Source organism: Dermacentor variabilis, chromosome 6 (genome assembly GCF_050947875.1).
Source record: "Dermacentor variabilis isolate Ectoservices chromosome 6, ASM5094787v1, whole genome shotgun sequence".
Taxonomy (NCBI): Eukaryota; Metazoa; Arthropoda; class Arachnida; order Ixodida; family Ixodidae; genus Dermacentor; species Dermacentor variabilis.
This window is the reverse complement of record NC_134573.1, coordinates 6,286,447-6,306,096: the sequence shown is the minus strand read 5'-3', so window position 1 is coordinate 6,306,096 and position 19,650 is coordinate 6,286,447. Positions and strand designations below refer to the sequence as shown.

At 47.7% G+C, this 19,650-nt stretch overlaps 1 protein-coding gene and 3 non-coding genes across 6 annotated transcripts in view; 3 read left to right on the top strand and 1 right to left on the bottom strand.

Annotated features, from left to right (window-relative positions):
* LOC142584592 (protein 5NUC-like) overlaps nucleotides 1-19,650 on the bottom strand; it is a 761,070-nt gene that overhangs the window by 245,485 nt on the left and 495,935 nt on the right. The window lies entirely within an intron of this gene.
* TRNAS-GGA (transfer RNA serine (anticodon GGA)) lies at nucleotides 15,838-15,912 on the top strand. The gene has a single exon. It is a non-coding gene; the product is annotated as a tRNA-Ser (tRNA).
* Nucleotides 16,680-16,754, top strand: TRNAS-GGA (transfer RNA serine (anticodon GGA)). Its single transcript has one exon. It is a non-coding gene; the product is annotated as a tRNA-Ser (tRNA).
* Nucleotides 16,961-17,035, top strand: TRNAS-GGA (transfer RNA serine (anticodon GGA)). Its single transcript has one exon. It is a non-coding gene; the product is annotated as a tRNA-Ser (tRNA).

Here is a 19,650-nt window from a genome sequence, read left to right as displayed (position 1 = left end):
GATAATAGAGGAATTCCAGATCAAGCTACAGAACAGGTATTCGGCTTTAACTCAGAAAGAGGACCTTAGTGTTCAAGATATGAACGACAATCTTATGGGCATCATTAAGGAGTGTGCAATAGAAGTTGGTGGTAACTCCGTTAGACAGGATACCAGCAAACTATCGCACGAGACGAAAGATCTGATCAAGAAACGCCAATGTATGAAAGCACCTAACCCTACAGCTAGAACAGAACTGGCAGAACTTTCGAAGTTAATTAACAAGCGTAAGACAGCTGACATAAGGAAGTATAATATGGATAGAATTGAACCTGCTCGCAGGAACGGAGGAAGCCTAAAAACAGTGAAGAAGAAACTTGGAATTTGCAAGAATCAGATGTACGCGTTAAGAGACAAAGCCAGCAATATCATTACCAATATGGATGAGATAGTTCAAGTGGCTGAGGATTTCTATAGAGATTTATACAGTACCAGTGGCACCCTCGACGATAATGGAAGAGAAATTAGTCCAGAGGAATTCGAAATCCCACAGGTAACGCCGGAAGAAGTAAAGAAAGCCTTGGGAGATATGCAAAGGGGGAAGGCAGCTGCGGAGGATCAGGTCACAACAGATTTGTTGAAGGATGGTGGACAGATTGCTCTAGAGAAACTGGCCACCCTGTATACGCAATGTCTCATGACCTCGAGCGTACCGGAATCTTGGAAGAACGCTAACATAATCCTAATCCATAAGAAAGCGGACGCCAAAGACTTGAAAAATTATACACCGATTAGCTTACTGTCCCTTGCTACAAACTATTTACTAAGGTAATCGCAAATAGAATCAAGAACACCTTAGACTTCTGTCAAGCAAAGGACCAGGCAGGATTCCGTAAAGGCTACTCAACAATAGATCATATTCACACTATCAATGAGGTGATAGAGAAATGTGCGGAATATAACCAACCCTTATATATAGCTTTCATTGATTACGAGAAAGCATTTGATTCTGTCGAAACCTCAGCAGTCATAGAGGCATTACGGAATCAGGGTGTAGACGAGCCGTATATAAAAATACTGAAAGATATCTATAGCGGCTCCACAGCCACCGTAGTCCTCCATAAAGCAAGCAACAAAATCCCAATAAAGAAAGGCGTCAGGCAGGGAGATACGATATCTCCAATGCTATTCACAGCGTGTTTACAGGAGGTATTCAGAGGCCTGGATTGGGAAGAATTGGGGATAAAAGTTAATGGAGAATACCTTAGCAACTTGCGATTCGCTGATGATATTGCCTTGCTTAGTAAGTCAGGGGACCAATTGCAATGCATGCTCACTGACCTGGAGAGGCAAAGCAGAAGAGTGGGTCTAAAAATTAATATGCAGAAAACTAAAGTAATGCTTAACAGTCTCGGAAGAGAACAGCTATTTACAATAGGCAGCGAGGCACTGGAAGTCGTAGGGGAATACATCTACCTAGGGCAGGTAGTGACGGCGGATCCGGATCGTGAGACGGAAATAAACAGAAGAATAAGAATGGGCTGGGGTGCGTTTGGCAGGCATTCTCAGATCATGAACAGCAGGTTGCCATTATCCCTCAAGAGAAAAGTATATAATAGCTGTGTCTTACCAGTACTCACCTAAGGGGCAGAAACCTGGAGGCTTACGAAAAGGGTTCTACTCAAATTGAGGACGACGCAACGAGCTATGGAAAGAAGAATGATAGGTGTAACGTTAAGGGATAAGAGCAGATGGGGTGAGGGAACAAACGCGAGTTAATGACATCTTAGTTGAAATCAAGAAAAAGAAATGGTCATGGGCAGGACATGTAATGAGGAGGGAAGGTAACCGATGGTCATTAAGGGTTACGGACTGGATCCCAAGAGAAGGGAAGCGTAGCAGGGGGCGGCAGAAAGTTAGGTGGGCGGATGAGATTAAGAAGTTTGCAGGCATGGCATGGCCACAATTAGCACATGACCGGGGTTGTTGGAGAAGTATGGGAGAGGCCTTTGCCCTGCAGCGGGCGTAACCAGGCTGATGATGATTATGATGATGATGATGATGATGATGATGATGATGATGATACGTGCATTCATTTCGCAATATACTGAGGCGAAGAATTTGAGACCAAAACCACAGCATGGACTGGCAGTGGGCCAATGCTGTCAGCGACGTAGCAGAGGCAGGGGGGGCATTATGGAAACGTTAGCATTATGAGTGGACACTGAACCAGCTGGGGTAGAAGATGGCGAACGCACGAGCAGTGGCAAGCGCGCGTGCGCTCGGTTGCGCCGACGCTCAACCTAGATATGATCACGTAAGAGCTTAGTCCTGAAAGAACAGCCGTTGTATTGCTGTAGTAGATGCTTGATCTGTTCTTGCCTACCCCAGGGAAGACTCGGATTAGTATCGAAAGTTAGATCAGGAACGCGCACCGTGGTTGTAACTTAACAAATGCATCGCTGACAGCTGCAACTTCCGCAACGTATGCAATATTCATGCTTTTGTTCAGGTGTTTATATATCTGGCTGAAGTTCCGTCACCATTGTCTGCACTTTTCTTCTGTATGACTGGCCGATACCCATCGCGACACCGATTTTATTGTCGAGTAGCTGGCGTTGATCGTCCTTGACAATGGCTTGCACGTCTTCGGCTGTTTCTGCCCAGACGGAAATCACAATATCGGCGCGATGCGAAATGCTCTTGAAGTAAATTCAGGGCACGCTGACTGGAAGTTCTCCGACGGTATGGCTTCGCCTGAGGACTGCGTTATCGACTTCGACTTTAGGTCAATGACTGCGCCTCACTGATTAAGAAAGTTTGTAAGAATAATTACGTCTCGCGGATATTGTTTGAGCATAATGAAGGTCGCAGGGTAGGACCGGTCGTGAATGGTAATTCTTGCCTTGCAGATTCCAGTCAGTGTTATGAGCTGTCCTCCAACTATGCGGATTGAACGGCCTTCACAAGCAGTCTTTATTTTCCTTAACGTGGCGGCGAACTGTCCATTGACAGGGTAGTCGGCTCCTAGGTCGACTAAGTCGGTGGCATTTTGACCATCAATAAGGACGTCGAGGTCGGGGGGTTTTGGCCTCCTATTTGATTTGGCTCTTGGCATCGGACCATAGCTGCATCGCGTTGTCCAGGTGCTGTGATGTCGTGTCGTCGGGCTTTTTTGAGATGGTATCTGCATGGTTTCGAGGCGGCGTCTGGATGGCGGCGTTTCGTTGCGACATCGTCGAGGTGGTTCTTGTTACGTCGTCGTCGGCGGTGGAGGATGTACGGCATTTCAACAAACCGCAACCGCATCTTTGTCGGTTCCTGCTTTTAGTTTTCAGGTTATGGGCTCGCAAAGCAGCCCCAAGCTTTGCCCGAGTATCGGCGGCGCTGCGATGACAGGTAGCGTCCTGGTGACGGCGAACGGGAAGGTTGTCTGGGTATCCACTGCGTTGCGGTAAGGAAATCGGTGATAATACGAGACCGCTAGCTTTGATGTGTACGAGCTGCCTTGACTGCAAATGCCCGTAGTTGCATCTCGCGATAACGGCATCGAGGGTAAATGGGGTCGGCGTCTCCTCAGTCATAGCAGAGTGTACGGTAACGCCTCCGCCAGATATCACGTTGTAGTGGCGGTGTAGAAAAGACAACTATGAATGAGGTGATGAGGTAAACTCTTTATAAGGCAAACTCGTGCCCAGAAAAAGAAGTACCACTCAGGCACAACGACAGCGGCAAGCAAAGTCGGCGATCGTCAAAAATCTGATTTGCGGGTCAAGCGCGTTAGCTTTTATTCCTGGATTGCAGATTCTCGAGCCTGTTGGTTCGTTGCATCAATTGAAGTTATAGCGCTAGATTGACACGGCCAAGAAAGACGATAGGACGTGTGCTACCCGAACAGCATTATTGGCCTCCGTTTTCCTTTGTGTGGACAGATGCATGCGTTGGTACAGGAGGCTCCTGTAGATCCGTATCGAGCGCTGCCATTCTGATTTGAGGATCTTGCAAATGCTTATGCCACAGCCAAAGGAACGAAGCTCCAGGGTAATCGCTGGTTCTCGGGTTCCTTCAAGGAACTGCAACACAATTCGTGTCGCGTATGTGATTTGATTGTAGAAGCTTCGGCGAGAGCTTACGCAACAGATAGAATCAACGATAGCTCTCGAGTGAGCTCGAAATCATGCGTGCGCGTTTTGCGCTGAGCGACAACTCAAAATTTGCTAGAGGGTGAAATGCAATTCCAGAAGAAATGAAAAGTACACGCGTCATTCAGATCAAAATTAGTCCAAACGCGAAATTAAAATTCACTTATCTCGTTGGCTACCTGAATGAAAGTGGAGCCGACGCCATTACTGCTCCCCATACCCATCCGCGTGTAGTCGACATATCTGAGTTCAACACAGCGAAATTGACACCAGGTCGTTCTAATACAGAACACACGTCGAATATCATCGCAAAATTTCTTTGACTTGAATCGACCACCGACTGTGCTGCGCAGTGGTGTACCGAATGTTTAGTACTACAGAAATGTGATCTAGTTGGTAGAGAATCATCGTAGAGAAAGGTGGCGTGCACAGACACGGATAGAAGGGCAGAGAACTAGACAACACAAAAGCTGACTATGAACTGAAGGATGCACTATAGCAGAAAAGAAAGCAGGCACAGCACTTAGCTACGCACGCTCGGGTATAATAGCATGACCTGTCAATCAGGCACACGTGTGGGCCGACGCGAGAGATGTTTAGACATTTCATTTTTCCTTTACGCAGGTGAATCGAAGGCTGCCCCACCCATCTGCTTCCACTGTTGATATGCCAGTCCGCGATCATTAGATGTGCTTCTTGGTTCACGTGCCTGTACGAAACAGCCGGTTCCTCGAGTTTTGGCGTGCATACACGATATCGACAGTGCAAAGAAAGAGCAAATGACAATCCTCCGGTTAACTACTTCTTTAATGCGGAAATATTATATGCCCCATTATGCGTAAATTAGGTGTTGTCGGCGGCATGACCGAAAGAGGGTATTAAAAATGGCCAACGACGTGGCTACTAAAAACACGTAGAAAATGCTAGGATTGATGCCAGGTTTCTCAGGCAGCTATCCGTAAACAAAGTCAATAAATGGAATACAAAAGCAAATTTGGTACGTTTCGATCTGAATGAGAACCGAACTCGGGGCTCCGGGGTGCGAGACGAGCACACTTCCTCGACGCCACGTTGGCTCCACGGTTATGTTTGACTGTGCCTAGTGCGTGCGTCATTGCTCACGGAATGTCACTGCCTCCTATATGACACTTGCTCTTCGGATTTCATCGGTGTTGTGTCTAATGCTATGCACTCTCGACGCCAAATCATCCTCATCATCATGAGCCTCTTATCTCTCCACTGCTGGACGAAGGCTTGCGATTTCCAATTAGCCATGTCCTGCGCTAACCGATTCCAACTAGCGCCTGCGGCATGAAGCTTTCGCGCCGCGGGATGACCGAAAACTTACGAGAAACTCGTCTTGAAGTTGGATCAGGTGCAAAGGTCAGGTTCGTGGTTGCAGAAGGACACGTTTGCGACGCCTGTGAGGTAGACGACGTTGTTCAATTTATCCGTATCGTCCAATTTGTTGTGGGCACTCCCACGTTCGTCAGAATGGAGCCAATCTTCGACGTCGTTTTCGTCGAAGCAGCTGAAGATTGCTGGATACTGGTGACACAGCGAGGCGGGTCATAGAAGGGCGGGCAATGCCGGCGGCGGTGTTTGGCTTACATCGCCAGACTGTTAGGTTCGACCTGCGGGGGCTGGCGATTTTCGGGAAAGCGACCGTAGAAACCTTCCCGGTCCGCTGCGGCGACTCCCTTTGTAAGGACGACGATACGCCTTGTCAACAACCCATTGGCGCCGGCATGTCTGCTCTGGCGACTCGATTTGTAAGGAGCACAATGCGCCGCATCCCCAACCGAACGGCGCTGGGATGTCTATACGCAGTCGGTAGACCTAGTATAGTTTGTGGAGTCGCCGTCGCCTTCACGGTTTGATTGGAGCAGGGGAACTCCTGGAAGTAGATGTTTTGTGGTGCGGTTTAACGGGCACCAGGAGAGGTCACAGTCAATGGACAGACACGGCGGCCGCTGTCTGCGGGGTGAAAGCTGGTATCAAGAGGCGCCTGCTCAGGGCAAGACCCGTGTCTGCGAAAACCCTCTCACCTTGGTGTGGTCAGTAAAACCTGTTCGGAAGTGAGTGTGTAAACCCTCGCCCTCAAAGGCGGGTCGGCTACTACGAACTTTGAACGCTCTGAATTGGTCCAAGGTTGAACACCCGTTTTCCCTCACCTAGGGATCTAGGGAGGACCGAGTGTGTTTAACGCTTTATTGATTAGTGTTGCCTGCAAGCAACATACTAGAAAAAAAATTTTCTTGCCGAGTTTCAGTATTAAATATGAAGTCTGTCACTAAATGTCTTCGGCCAACACTGAATGATAGGCAGCAAGCATCATTTCTAAGTGTAGAGCAGAAACACTGGACAAGAAAGAAGAAGTTTCCCTTGTCAGGAACGCGATTCACTGTCTTTTGGAAGCAAGGCCCCAGGAGACAAGCCGATGCAAGATATCCAGCTGCAGTGGTGTTTCACATGTGATGTAAACAAATGAAATGTATACCTCTAATTCACATGTGAGAGCTCTCTATACAAATTGAAAACGAATATCACGATTAATAATACGATTAATATTACGATTCCGCTGGTACCTCAGTAAGTGAGGAATTTAAACTTCATGGAGGAGCAATAATGTTTACCAAGGAATTTTCTCAGCGACGCGTAATTCACTTTCTAGACATTCCCTTGGTCTTCGAACAAAATCACGTTTCTTGGCAGTACTCCCCAAGGTCTTCGAAGCCGTTGTTAAATTTTCAATCCAAGCATTCCAAGGTAGTAAAAAACGGTATTGCCATGTCGTGCCGTAAGTCTTCTCTCACCAGATGCTGCCTGCACAAAATGAGCGCCAGTTTTAATGCGCAAGTCCGGCGCCTATAAGAAGCAGGTTATCCTAGTGTCGCAGTGGCCACTGTGGCTGAGCGCCTAAAGAAGTCGGTTTCGAGGAGGATGGACGTGGTTACAGAAAAAGTACTAGCAAAAAAAAACGAGGAGTGGCTATTCCGTACATACAGTATCGCACAGGCTTAAAAAAGTTGCAAGTAGATATGACGTTAATGTTGCTTTCACTGTTCCCAATAAACTAGGTAAGATATGCGCTGCCGTACAGAAAAAAAAGGACCAGGTAAAAGGCAGATATTTGTCCAGTGAAGCACAATAAGAGCAGTTTTACTGACTGTCGTATGGGTGTGGCTTATAAAATTCCCCTTAGCTGTGGCCAGGTCTACGTAGGGAAACGGGACGGTGTATCAATTAGAGGCTAATGGAACATAAAAGGTCGTTAACCGGCGGATCGCCTTCCAATCTTTCCCTACATTGCCAAGATTGTAAGTGCATGCCAGAGTTAGGTGAATGCGCGATATTGTACAGGAATAAGAATGAAGATATGCGTCTTATGGTAGAGGCATGGCATATGTATAACGGTAGAAGTGCGTGCGTGAGTCAGCCTTCGATTACTTTACATAAGCAAGAGATTAAGTGCCTTAACAGTTATCTCTCACGTAGACCGGCACATGTACCCGACTGACACGTGGCATTCCTGAGTTTGCGCAGATGAGTTTTGTGTCGTCTTTCATTTTTCGCCTCAGTGTTCCCTTTAGTTGATAGTCGGCGTTCGTGTTGTCCACTTCCGTAGTCTTGTTTCCTGTCTACACGTCTAACCTCTTTTTTTTGCATAATGAATCTTTACCAACTAGCTCAGCTTTCTGTCGTTCTAAACGAATACTTATGTGGATGGGGTGAATCCCAGATTCAGCTGCCTCCCTGGGGATTTCCCGCTATTGCTGAAAACATTTCCATTAAATATTTTTTTTCTTTTTGTTGATTATGGTTATTCTTGATGTAATTTGCAAATATAGACAGAAAATAGACATTTTTTCGGGGTATTTATATGAATCTTCCTTAAATGGTTAAGGAGCCGTCGTCGGCTGTTCAGTGTGCATTCTCTTTCAGTCATGCTAGACTGATGAACTGTAACGTTCTCATGTAGATACTGTAAATAAATATCATATTCCTCGTTCTCGATGAGAACATGTCTCTCCCTTCAACAAGGTCCTCAGCGTGGATGAGTTACGCGACGGGAGCGGCCAGCTACCATCTATTTCATGCCCGACCCCAACCATAACAACTGGCTGACAGCGGTGAGACGGACTTTGCGACGTGGTGCTGTGTCTGCGGTGAGTGCTTGGTTCTTGCTTTGACTCTTTAGGCTTCATTTCGTGGTTGTTATGTTGAGAACAGTAGGCAAGCTGGATTGTTGATTGTTAGCTAGGTTGTGTTTACCTAGGTAAGCTTAGCGAGCAGGACCAAGGCAGTAAAGCAGGTATCACGGAGTTAAGGACATTGCTGAGCGATGAATTGTTGATTGTTGGTGCGAAAATGGGCCTAGAGGTGCGCAAGGAAATGATAAAATCGGAATTGTTGCAGTTGATTTCCGAACAGGCCAGTGAGGAGGACCTTGAAGTTGGGTTCGAACTTCTTAGGAAAAGAGAGAAAAGGGACACATAGAGAGAAAAGAACGGGACAGAGAAAAACGCCAGTTACGAAAAATGCAGCTTGACCTTGGAAGAAAACGTGTGGAGTTGTCTCAAGGCAGTGAAGGGGCTCTGGCACGATCAAGTGAGGCAGAGGCGTGCCGCAGGACTTGCGAGAAGATGAACTTCGGTCTGAGTACATGGCCACGGCGGTTGCGGTCTATGTTGCCGTGTGATGCTGAGGAAGTAATCGCCAGACTCAGTGCACAGGATGCATATGATTATGCAAAAGTTAAGATTATTCTTTTGAAGAAGTAGCGCCTTTCAGCCGAAGCTTTTTGGCAAAGGTTTAGAAGCACAGGGAAGAAGGATAGCGAGGGATATCGGGAGTTTGCTTATAGCTTAAAGGCCGTCCTAGTCGAGTGGTTGAAAAGCGCGCAAGCGTACGAGAGCAGAGACATGATTGTTAAATGTATGTGTCTAGAGCAGTTTTACAAAACCATCCCACAATCTGTGAAGCTGTGGTTGCAAGACAGAGGAAACGTAAACACTGTGGAAAGGGCGGCTGAATTAGCCGAAGAGTACGCAACGCGTAGAAAACTGAACGCCGAGGACGGAAATTTGGGTGGTTGAAATTCACCACGGAAATCATTTTAGTTCAAAAAGGGTTCACAGACTAGACGACCGCGCCTGTACACGTGGAGGAAAAGCCCTCAGAAAATAGCGAGGAGAAGTCAAACGGGGAAACCGCACAAAAAGAGCAGGAAATTTGAATCTTTTAGACCGATCCGATGCTATAAATGCCACAAACTAGGACATATCGCTGTAAAGGTCGGGAAGCCTAGCATAGTTTTCTTCTACGTGGATGCAAAAGACTAGAATATGGAACTTTTAAGCCTATATCTTCACGACCTGCAAGTTAATGCGAAGCTATGCCGGGTGCTACGGGACAGTGCCGCCACTATGGACATTGTCCATCCATCTTACGTGACGGTAGATGACTTCACGGGATAAGTAACATGGATCAAATAGGTTGTAGAAGAACACAGCGTGTATCTGCCTATGGCCAAAGTCAACATCAGTGGACCGTTCGGGGGGCTGGCGACCGAGACTGCAGTTTCCAAATTTTTGTAGCTGCAGTGTCCTTACATTTTTTCGAATCGGTCTGATCAGTTACTACGCGACAAAGGGCTTAAACTGGGAGAGGGCGTAGTACAGGCGTTGATGCGAGGCCAAGCTCGTAAAATCACGTAGCTTTCGGCTGAAAATGAAAAGCTCCTCCAGCGGAAGCAGGAAAGGGGATATTCTACCTACTCAGATATTCTACTTATTCAGGAGGATCTCAATAACATAAATGAGTGGTGTCGTACGTGGCGCATAAAATTAAACATTAGAAAGTGTAAGACTATGAGGATTTCTCGTACTAACGTCATCTGCCCCACCTATACGCTAAATAACATCCCACTAGAATGTGTAACATCATATCGATACTTGGGGGTTCACATTGCCAGCAATCTACCCTGGAAAACTCACATTGATCACATAACATCTAAGGCCACTCGTACACTGGGATTCGTCGAAAATTTTCTCAAGCACCATCATCACTAAAACTCTTATTGTACACAACTTACATTCATCCACAACTAGAGTACGCGTCATCAGTATGGGACCCTAGTCATGACACCCTCATACAGTCTCTAGAGGCAACACAGAATCGATCAGCCCGTTTTATTCTCACCAACTACCAAAGAACAGCGAGTGTCACTAACATGAAAGCTCTGGTTCACCTCCCGCTGTTATCAACCCGTAGAAAACTATCTCGCATATGTCTTTTCCATAAAATCTACTACCACAACACATATTTACGTTCTATCTTTGTCCAACCACCACCATACATTTCATCTCGCATAGACCACAGCCAAAAGGTAACCATTCCGCACTGCAACACCGTCGGCATTTCATATTCATTTCTCCCCCAAACGAGCAAAGGTTGGTATAACTTACCCGCATTACTTACAAGCATAATTGACACCAATAACTTTAAAAGCACACTTCGAAGCTTCATGTTATAAATTATTGTTGCGTTTGCTTGTTCTGTATATTAACTGCTTTTATGCCATTGTTTTACATTATGGTTTGTATTTTTATATCGTATGTGCTTTCCGTTCTTTATTTTGTTTCGCCATGTATTTTGCCACGCTTACAAGTTTCTATTTACCATTCTTATTTTGTATGCGATGTTTTTTGCCATGTTGTTTGCCTTCCTTCCTTATTTTGTGATTTGCCTCTGTATTTACTTACTTTGCCCCTCCCCTCTGCAATGTACAACCGTACCTTGAGGGTATGATAAATAAATAAATAAAACTTCAGTACCCGAATCCGAGCTAGGCCCGAGGGACAACAAAAGAACAGTTGAGTAGAGCCTGCCAGCTGACCAGCTCAATGAGAGTGTATCACTAGGGTGTCAAAATGAGTGCCTAGGGTGCCTGCAGGAAGAGCCAGCTGACGCACTCGCTAGCGAGACAGGGTCGTTACTATCACAGGCCTCAAGAAGCTTCGATCAGCTCTTACGTGTGGACAGAGAGTCACTGGCAGCCGAGCAAAATAATGATGACAGCTTAGCTAAATTGCATCACACAGCGAAAGAAGGCATTGCTAGGCGCAACGTGACGATACAAGAGAGAGGAGGATTGTTGTATCGGCACTTTAGAGATTGAAATGGTAGGATTCTAGCTCAGTTAGTCGTAGCTACAAAGTACAGTGAGGATTTTTCGAGTCCCTCTCATGGAAGTGGGTGGTCTGGAGGCATAAACAAATCAGAGGAAAGATTGCTTATGGTATACTACTGCCCTGGCTGTTTCAGACCTAAAAAACTTTGTAAGATCATGCGACGCCTGCCAGCGCTCGGGTAAACCAGGAGAAACATGGAAAGCTCCACTAAAGGTAGTGCCCTTAATAACAGAACTTTTCATATGAATTGTGATAGACACGGTAGGGCCTCTACCAAAGACCAAGTCGGTTGACAGGTACTTTTTACCATGCTGTGTGCGGCTACAAAGTTTCCAGAAGCAATACCTCTGAAAGAGCTCAGCTCCACTGAAGTAGTACACGCGCTTTTGGCAGTATTCGCACGAGTTGGATTTAAGCCGAAATTCAGGCGGATCAAGGGTCAGTATCCACCAGCGCACTCACTTCCACATTGTTACAGAAGTGCGGGGTAAAGTTGATACACAGTTCCGTCGATCACCCTCAGTTAAATAGTCTAGAGAGGCGGCAATCAGTGTTTAAGCGAGTTTTGCGGGCCCTCTGCTACGAGCACAAGGAGGACTGGTAGAATCGTCTTCTGGCCATTTTGTTTGCTTTGCGAACGGTTCGTCATGAGGCTACAGGGTTCTCACCAGCAGAAATGGTGTATGGGAGGCCACTCCGTCCTCTACTGAGAATGTTAAGATAGATGTGGGAGGAATGAGGAGAGAGCCCAACAGTGGTAGAATACGTGCTAAATCTGCTGGAACGGCTAAGTGCGACCCAAGAACTAGTCGAAAAGAACATGGGAGTAGCTCAGAAGAGCGCCAAGTTCTTTTACGAAAAGAATGCGAGGCTTCGTACTTTTAACGCCGAAGACCAGGTAATGATTCTCAAACCTTCAAGAAAGAACAAGCTTGAAGTTCACTGGGACGGACCCGTTAAAGTGTTGCACAACCTTTCAGACACTAACTATGCTCTGAAAATGGCCGGTCACAGGAAGGAGATGAGGATATACCACTGCAATTTGGTGAAGCCGTATGCAGAGCGTAGTGGAGTCATTGTTAACTGTACCATCAAGCAGCAGGATGACACTAGTACCGAGTTTAATGAGTATAAGGCGACCTCCAACTCTGAAATCAGCTTGGAAGAAGTGGTAAAACAATCGGTAGGCTCACGTGCTCTTAGACCCGAGCAGCTAGATGAGCTAAAATGGATGTCAGGAGAATATCTCGATAGATTCAGTGATCGGCCAGGTAAAACCAAACTAATAACGCATGAAATAGAGCTGGCATCAACCGAAACCGTAAGATCAAAGCCGTACAGGGTGTCTCCACGGCAGAGAGAAATTATGGAGGCTGAGATACAGCACATGCTAGAGTTGAGAGTAATTTAGCCCCCTAAGAGGGACTACACGTCACCACCAATACTTGTAGAAACCCCTAATAAAGACCCTCGTCTGTGTGTTGATTATATCAAGTTAAACGCCATCACTAGGTGTCAGCTGTACGCGATACCCAAAATTGAGGAACGAATAGAAAGAGTTAGCGCTGCTAAATACATTTGAACTATAGATCTCGCGCGGGGATACTGGCAAGTTCCCCTTTCAGAAAGTGCCAGCCGCTATACCGCATTTATCTCACCTCTAGGCACGTTTCGCCCTCTCGCCCTTAGCTTCAGGCTAAAGAACGCGCCATTTAGCTTCTCTAAGTTAATGGATATTGTTCTAAAAGACTTGCAGGAGTTCGCCTTGCCATATATTGATGATGTGGCAATTTTTTCAGACAGCTGGGAACACCATGTATCGCAACTCAAACAGGTGTTCTCGCGGTTGAGGGAAGCCGGCTTGACGATGAAGACAGAGAAGTGTAGGTTTGGCTGCTCGCAGCTTACTTATCTGGGCCATGTTGTCAGCCAAGTCAGGAAGCGGCAGGCCGAGCTAAAGATAGCTACCATTGGAGATTTTTCTCAGCCGCCCACGAAAACAGACATTCGTTCAATTTTGGGACTTGTAGGGTACTATCAACGGTACATTTCGAATTACTCGCAAATAGCAAGTCCTTTAATACACGCCCTCCGAAAGGGAGCACCGAACTGTGATAATGATAAAGAGAACGCTTTCAAAGTTTGGAAACGCTATTGGTTTTTCGTCCTGTGCTTGGCGCGCCAGACTACACAAAGGAACACATAGTTCAGTGCGACGCAAGCGACAGGGGTATGGGCGTGGTACTTCGTCAGGTCGGCGACGATAATGAGCAACATCCTATTCTCTATGCCCGCCGTAAGCTAACTATATGAGAGGAAGCCTACAGCGCTTCAGAGAAGGCATGTGCTTGTGTAGTTTAGGCAGCCCAGAAGTTGTCGTGTTACTTGCACGGAACGAGGTTCATCTTCGAGACCAACCACTGTTCTCTGACGTGGCTCAATCAAATGTCACACAAAAATGGCCGCTTCCTCCGGCCTCACTCTCCAAGAGTGCAACTTCTCCGTTAGATACAAGAAGCGAAAGTTGCATAGCAATGCGGATGGATTGAGCAGGCTAATTTCAATTCTGCGTTTAGGGATCCCGCCTACATTTTGGGGTAGTTATTGCTAAATTTGCTAAGCCAAGAAGATCCCCTTTCATTTAGCAGGACTCCCTCCATCACCGCCCAATTTGTCAGCACGAAATTCCTTCGAAATTGGCGTAGCAAAATGCGGCATTTATTGTTTCTGCACTTATGTTTTCTTTGAAGCCTAGCGGGTCTAAAGTGAGATCCAAGATACTGTTACGTGCGAAGGAGAACGTTTATGACCCTTACGGATGAAGGGGACCGTTTACTTAAGGTCGCGAAGGTGAGCGCAAGAGCGGCCAGCTGGTTGATCAACTCAGCGTCGTTCTCTTCTTCCTTCCCCCACTCGGGAACGCAAGCACGTTTACGGGTATTCGTTTTCTTCATGCGTAACATTCCTCTCGTCGCAGACGAAGCCCGCCGGGCGAGTCAATCCATTTGTCGTGACGAGAACAATTTCAAGCGGGCGACATGGACCACTTGTGTCTTGGCAGCTCTTCTACCACTCGCCGTGAGGCGAGCTCTATTATGCGTGACTTCAGTGAGTCTGTTAATAATAACATACGGTCCATCGCAGGTGGCCGAAAACTGTTGGCATAACCCGAGTTTCCGTACTGGAGTCCACAGCCAGACTAAATCACCAGGGCGATAGGTTACCGGACGGTGGCGAATGTCATAGCGTGCTTTTGATCTGTCCTGCGATGCCAAAGTGCGCAAACGAGCAATACGACGAGCTTCTTCGGCAAGGCAGAGAGTCTCGGCGACAGTGGGATTTTCATGACTACAGAAAGGGAAAACAGTGTCGATTGTGTACCAGGGTGGCCCTGCGTACAGCAGGAAGAAAGCGCTATAGCCGGTAGTCTCGTGCTCGGCGGTGTTGAACGCGTACGTTATAAAAGGCAGTACATCATCCCAGTTCTTGTGGTCGGATGAAACATACATAGATAGCATGTTTACAATTGTTCGGTTGGTACGCTCCGTAAGCCCATTCGTTTGTGGATGGTATGGTGTCGAGTGACGCAAGTGGTAATCACACAAACGAAGCAGCTCCTCTACGAGGCCCGCTGTGAATTGTCGTCCACGGTCGCTGATGATCACGCGAGGCGGACCATGCCGCGGGATCACATATTGCAGCCGGAATGTTGAAACGTCAGTGGCAGTTGCGGAGGGCACGGCCGCCGTCTCGCAGTAGCGTGTGAGGTAGCCGACGCAAACAACTATCAACGGTTTCCCTTGGCTGATTTTGGAAATGGGCCTACGAAGTCAATGCCCACTTGTTGGAAAGGCGTGCTTGGAGGCTGGATCGGCTGCAGGAGACCAGCTGGAGCAGTAGATGGCCGTTTGTGGCGCTGACACTGCATGCAGCTGGCCACATACGTCTCAACAGACTGTCGCATTCCAGGCCAATAAAAGCGTTCCTGAATCCGGTAGAGCGTCCTCGCCGAACCTAGATGGCCAGACGTAGGGTCGTCGTGCATAGCACTCCGAATCGCTGTGCGAAGGCTCTCCGGTACCACTAGGAGAAAACGTGCGCCAGTGCTGGAAAAGTTCTTCTTATACAGGAGTCCATCACGTACACAGAAATGGTTTGCTGTCGTCGAGGCGGTCGTAGCGGTGAAGAGCAGTGTTAATTTATCGTCTTTTCGCTGTTCGGTTTTGAAGCAGTCGAAGTCTGGAAAACACGGCGACACAGAAGCCACGAGGTGAAGGTGATCGAAGTCGTCGGCGTCACAGTCCGTAGTGCTAAGTGGCATACGCGAGAGGCAGTCCGCATGAGCGTGTCGTCGACTGCTCTTATAAGTGACGGTGAAGCAGTCTTGCAGTCGGAGCGCCCAGCGCGCAAGGCGGCCACGAGGGTCACGAAGATTGACAAGCCAACACAATGAGTGGTGGTCGGTGACCACTGTAAAGGGGCACAGGTAAGAACAAAACCGCTGAACCTGAACCGGAGCCGCCTGGTTAGCTCAGATGGTAGAGCGGCTGCCCCGGAAAGGCAGTGGTCCCGGGTTCGAGTCCCGGACCAGGACGAATTTTTCTTCAACTATGAGGCTTTTCTTTCGAGGAACCCGTATAGGTTTCCTTTGTAGCAATTGCTACGAACGGGTGGATGTCTCATTTTCCCTTTATTCATTATACCTCTCCACCTTGCGGGTTTCCGCAGAACTACTACGTCAAACTCTTGGCTTTGCTTCGTGTTGTCGACAAATTCGACTTCGCCCTGCCATCTGCTAGCCGCCTGGTAAGCTCAGATGGTAGAGCGGCTGCCCCGGAAAGGCGTTGTCCCGGGTTCGAGTCCCGGACCAGGACGAATTTTTCTTCAACTATGAGGCTTTTCTTTCGAGAAACCCGTATGGGTTTCCTTTGTAGCAATTGCTACGAACGGGTGGATGTCTCATTTTCCCTTTGTTCATTACATCTCTCCACCTTGCGGGTTTCAGCAGAACTACTACGTCAAACTCTTGCCTTTGCTTCGTGTTGTCGACAAATTCGACTTCGCCCTGCCATCTGCTAGCCGCCTGGTTCGCTCAGATGGTAGAGCGGCTGCCCCGGAAAGGCGGTGGTCCCGGGTTCGAGTCCCGGACCAGAACAAATTTTTCTTCAACTATGAGGCTTTTCTTTCGAGGAACCCGTATAGGTTTCCTTTGTAGCAATTGCTACGAACGGGTGGATGTCTCATTTTCCCTTTATTCATTACATCTCTCCACCTTACGCGTTTCCGCAGAACTACTACGTCAAACTCTTGCCTTTACTTCGTGTTGTCGACAAATTCGACTTCGCCCTGCCATCTGCTAGCCGCCTGGTTGGCTCAGATGGTAGAGCGGCTGCCCCGGAAAGGCGGTGGTCCCGGGTTCGAGTCCCGGACCAGGACGAATTTTTCTTCAACTATGAGGCTTTTCTTTCCAGGAACCCGTATGGGTTTCCTTTGTAGCAATTGCTACGAACGGGTGGATGTCTCATTTTCCCTTTATTCATTACATCTCTCCACCTTGCGCGTTTCCGCAGAACTACTACGTCAAACTCTTGCCTTTGCTTCGTGTTGTCGACAAATTCGACTTCGCCCTGCCATCTGCTAGCCGCCTGGTTGGCTCAGATGGTAGAGCGGCTGCCCCGGAAAGGCGGTGGTCCCGGGTTCGAGTCCCGGACCAGGACGAATTTTTCTTCAACTATGAGGCTTTTCTTTCGAGGAACCCGTGTGGGTTTCCTTTGTAGCAATTGCTACGAACGGGTGGATGTCTCATTTCGCCTTTATTCATAACATCTCTCCACCTTGCGTGTTTCTTAAGAACTACTACGTCAAACTCTTGCAGGAGCGTTGCACAATCGAAATGGCATCACAATAAATTCGAAGAGCCCGTCAGGGGTTACAAAGGCAGTCTTCTCCTTGTCGTCAGGATGCATCGGAATTTGCCAATAGCCGGATCGTAAATCTACTGAGGAAAAGTAAGAGGCGGAATGAAGGCAGTCTATTGCGTCATCAATACGTGGGAGTGGGTACACGTCCTTTTTTGTTACAGCATTAAAACGGCGATAGTCGACGCAAAATCTCCAAGACCCACCTTTTTTTTAACAAGAATTACTGGAGCTGCCCACGAACTCGCTGACTCTTGTACGACTCCCTTTTTCATCATTTTGTGCACTTGTTCGTTGATAATCTGGCGCTCTGATGGTGAAACGCCGTATGGTTTTTGTCTAATCGGATTTTCCGAACCAGTGTTGATGGTATGGCGCGTTCGAGACGCAGGAATTGCAGGTATTTTGTCCTTCTGCGCAAAGTCGAATACTGAAACGTGCTTCGAAAGCACACCCACTTACGTTTGGCGTTCACTCGTGCTGAGCGATTTATTTACCAACGACAAGAAGGCTGTTTCCGAACTGTGCCCATCAGGGTCTTCCGGCACATCTGTAAGTTCAGCCACCGATAAGGACACGTGTTCCCTGACGAAGGCTAATTTCATGCCGTCTGGTAATATAACGGGCTCCTTAGAACAGTTTACGGTCCATAAGCCAGTACGTCCGCCTTCGATCGACACCACACAATGTTGCACCAACACATTCTTCTTCACACAGTTAAAATGCATCGGTTCTACGGTAGCTTCGAAGCTGTCGGAATCGGCGCCGCGACAGACAACGGGAACGCCAACGGTAGATGACGCAGGTATGACCGTATGACCACAAACACACAGTGTGGTTTCACGATCTACAGGGTTCTCCAGGAGTCCTGATGGAATCCTACCACTTAAGAATACTTTTCCTGTGCGGCACTCGACAGTAGCACCACACTCCCGCAAGAAGTCCATGCCGAGAATGACATCATGGGTCGACCGAGGAATAATTACAAACTCTGTCGTAATAACATGGCCTCCCAAGAACACGTCAGCACTACACACCCCAATATGTCGCAACGGCTCGCCACTCGCTCCACAGAACTTAGAATCTTCGTCCCATTTAAACAAAACCTTTCGTCCTAACACGTGTTTAAAAGAGACACTCATGACCGAAATTGTTGCGCCTGTGTCCACCAGAGCCATCACAGGGACATTATCTACAAGCACGCGCACTTTGTTTTTCAGCATCAACACAGGAGGTATTTCTGTCAGTAGCACGACTCCAGCGACCTCACCTCCATCGGCCGCGCTAGCTAGTTTTCCGGTGACGAAGGGGACGCGGTGCGACGCAGCGGTGAGGGAGAACGGGGAGCACGACGTTGCGGTGGGGGTGTCAAACTTCTGTCAGATGCCGGGCAGCGATTCCGGGAGCTGCTCGGCCAATACTCGTCGCCAGATGATACGTGTGCTGGCCACGGGGCACCCTGTGGCCGTTCGGAGGGCCGAGAAAGCTCTGACGGCTGGCCATACCACGTTGTCATACGCTCGTTGCAAAACCGCGATATATGACCCGGGACACCGCAGGAATAACACACCGGGAGAGGTCGAAACCTTGGTCGTTAGTCGATGAAGCGGATATTACCATTTTCCCGCGTGTAGTGGGTTGGTTCGTGGCGTGTGTCACGGCGATACATCGGGCGTCGAGAAGGCGTGCGCTGAGCGCGTTGGTCATAGCGCGGAGTTGGCGGGCGTGTTGTCACCCTGGACTGTGGGGCTGCGCTGTACTCTACGGCCACTGCGGTAACCATCGGTTTCCAAATTAAAGCTAGCAACGACACCCGTCAAACTACTTGCATATTTAACTTACATTAGACTAACGTTAGAGTATGCCAGTGTCATTTGGGATCCGTTTCAATCAGGATTAATAAACCGCATTGAAAAGATACAGAGAAAATCTACAAGCTTCATTCTATCCCGGTATTATCGTACTGACTCTGTTTCCGCAATGCTTCGGTTGCTTGATTTGCCTCCACTGGCCCAACGGCGGAAGTTAGCTAGACTTAAATTTCTTTTTTTTTGTTATCAAAAGGCCACTTCAATATTGAATCCACACCCTATCTTGCTCCCAGGCGGGCTAGAAACGTCAGATCAAGCAATCATTGCATGTTCTCAATTCCAAATGCATATCTGGACATCTACGCTTATTCATTTTTTCCGCGAACGATTAAGGAATGGAGCAGTTTCCCGGCGTCTATTTTGCAGTAGAGTAGCATTAAAATCTTTGAGGAACGCGTTAAGCACCTTTTATGAAATTGAATCTTAGTGGTGCCGTGCAAACATTGTCACATCATTCTAGAAATACATACAATAGTCTTTCTTTTATGCTGCTTCCAATATCACTGTCACAATGTTAGAAACATGTATTTCTTAGGCAAACTAT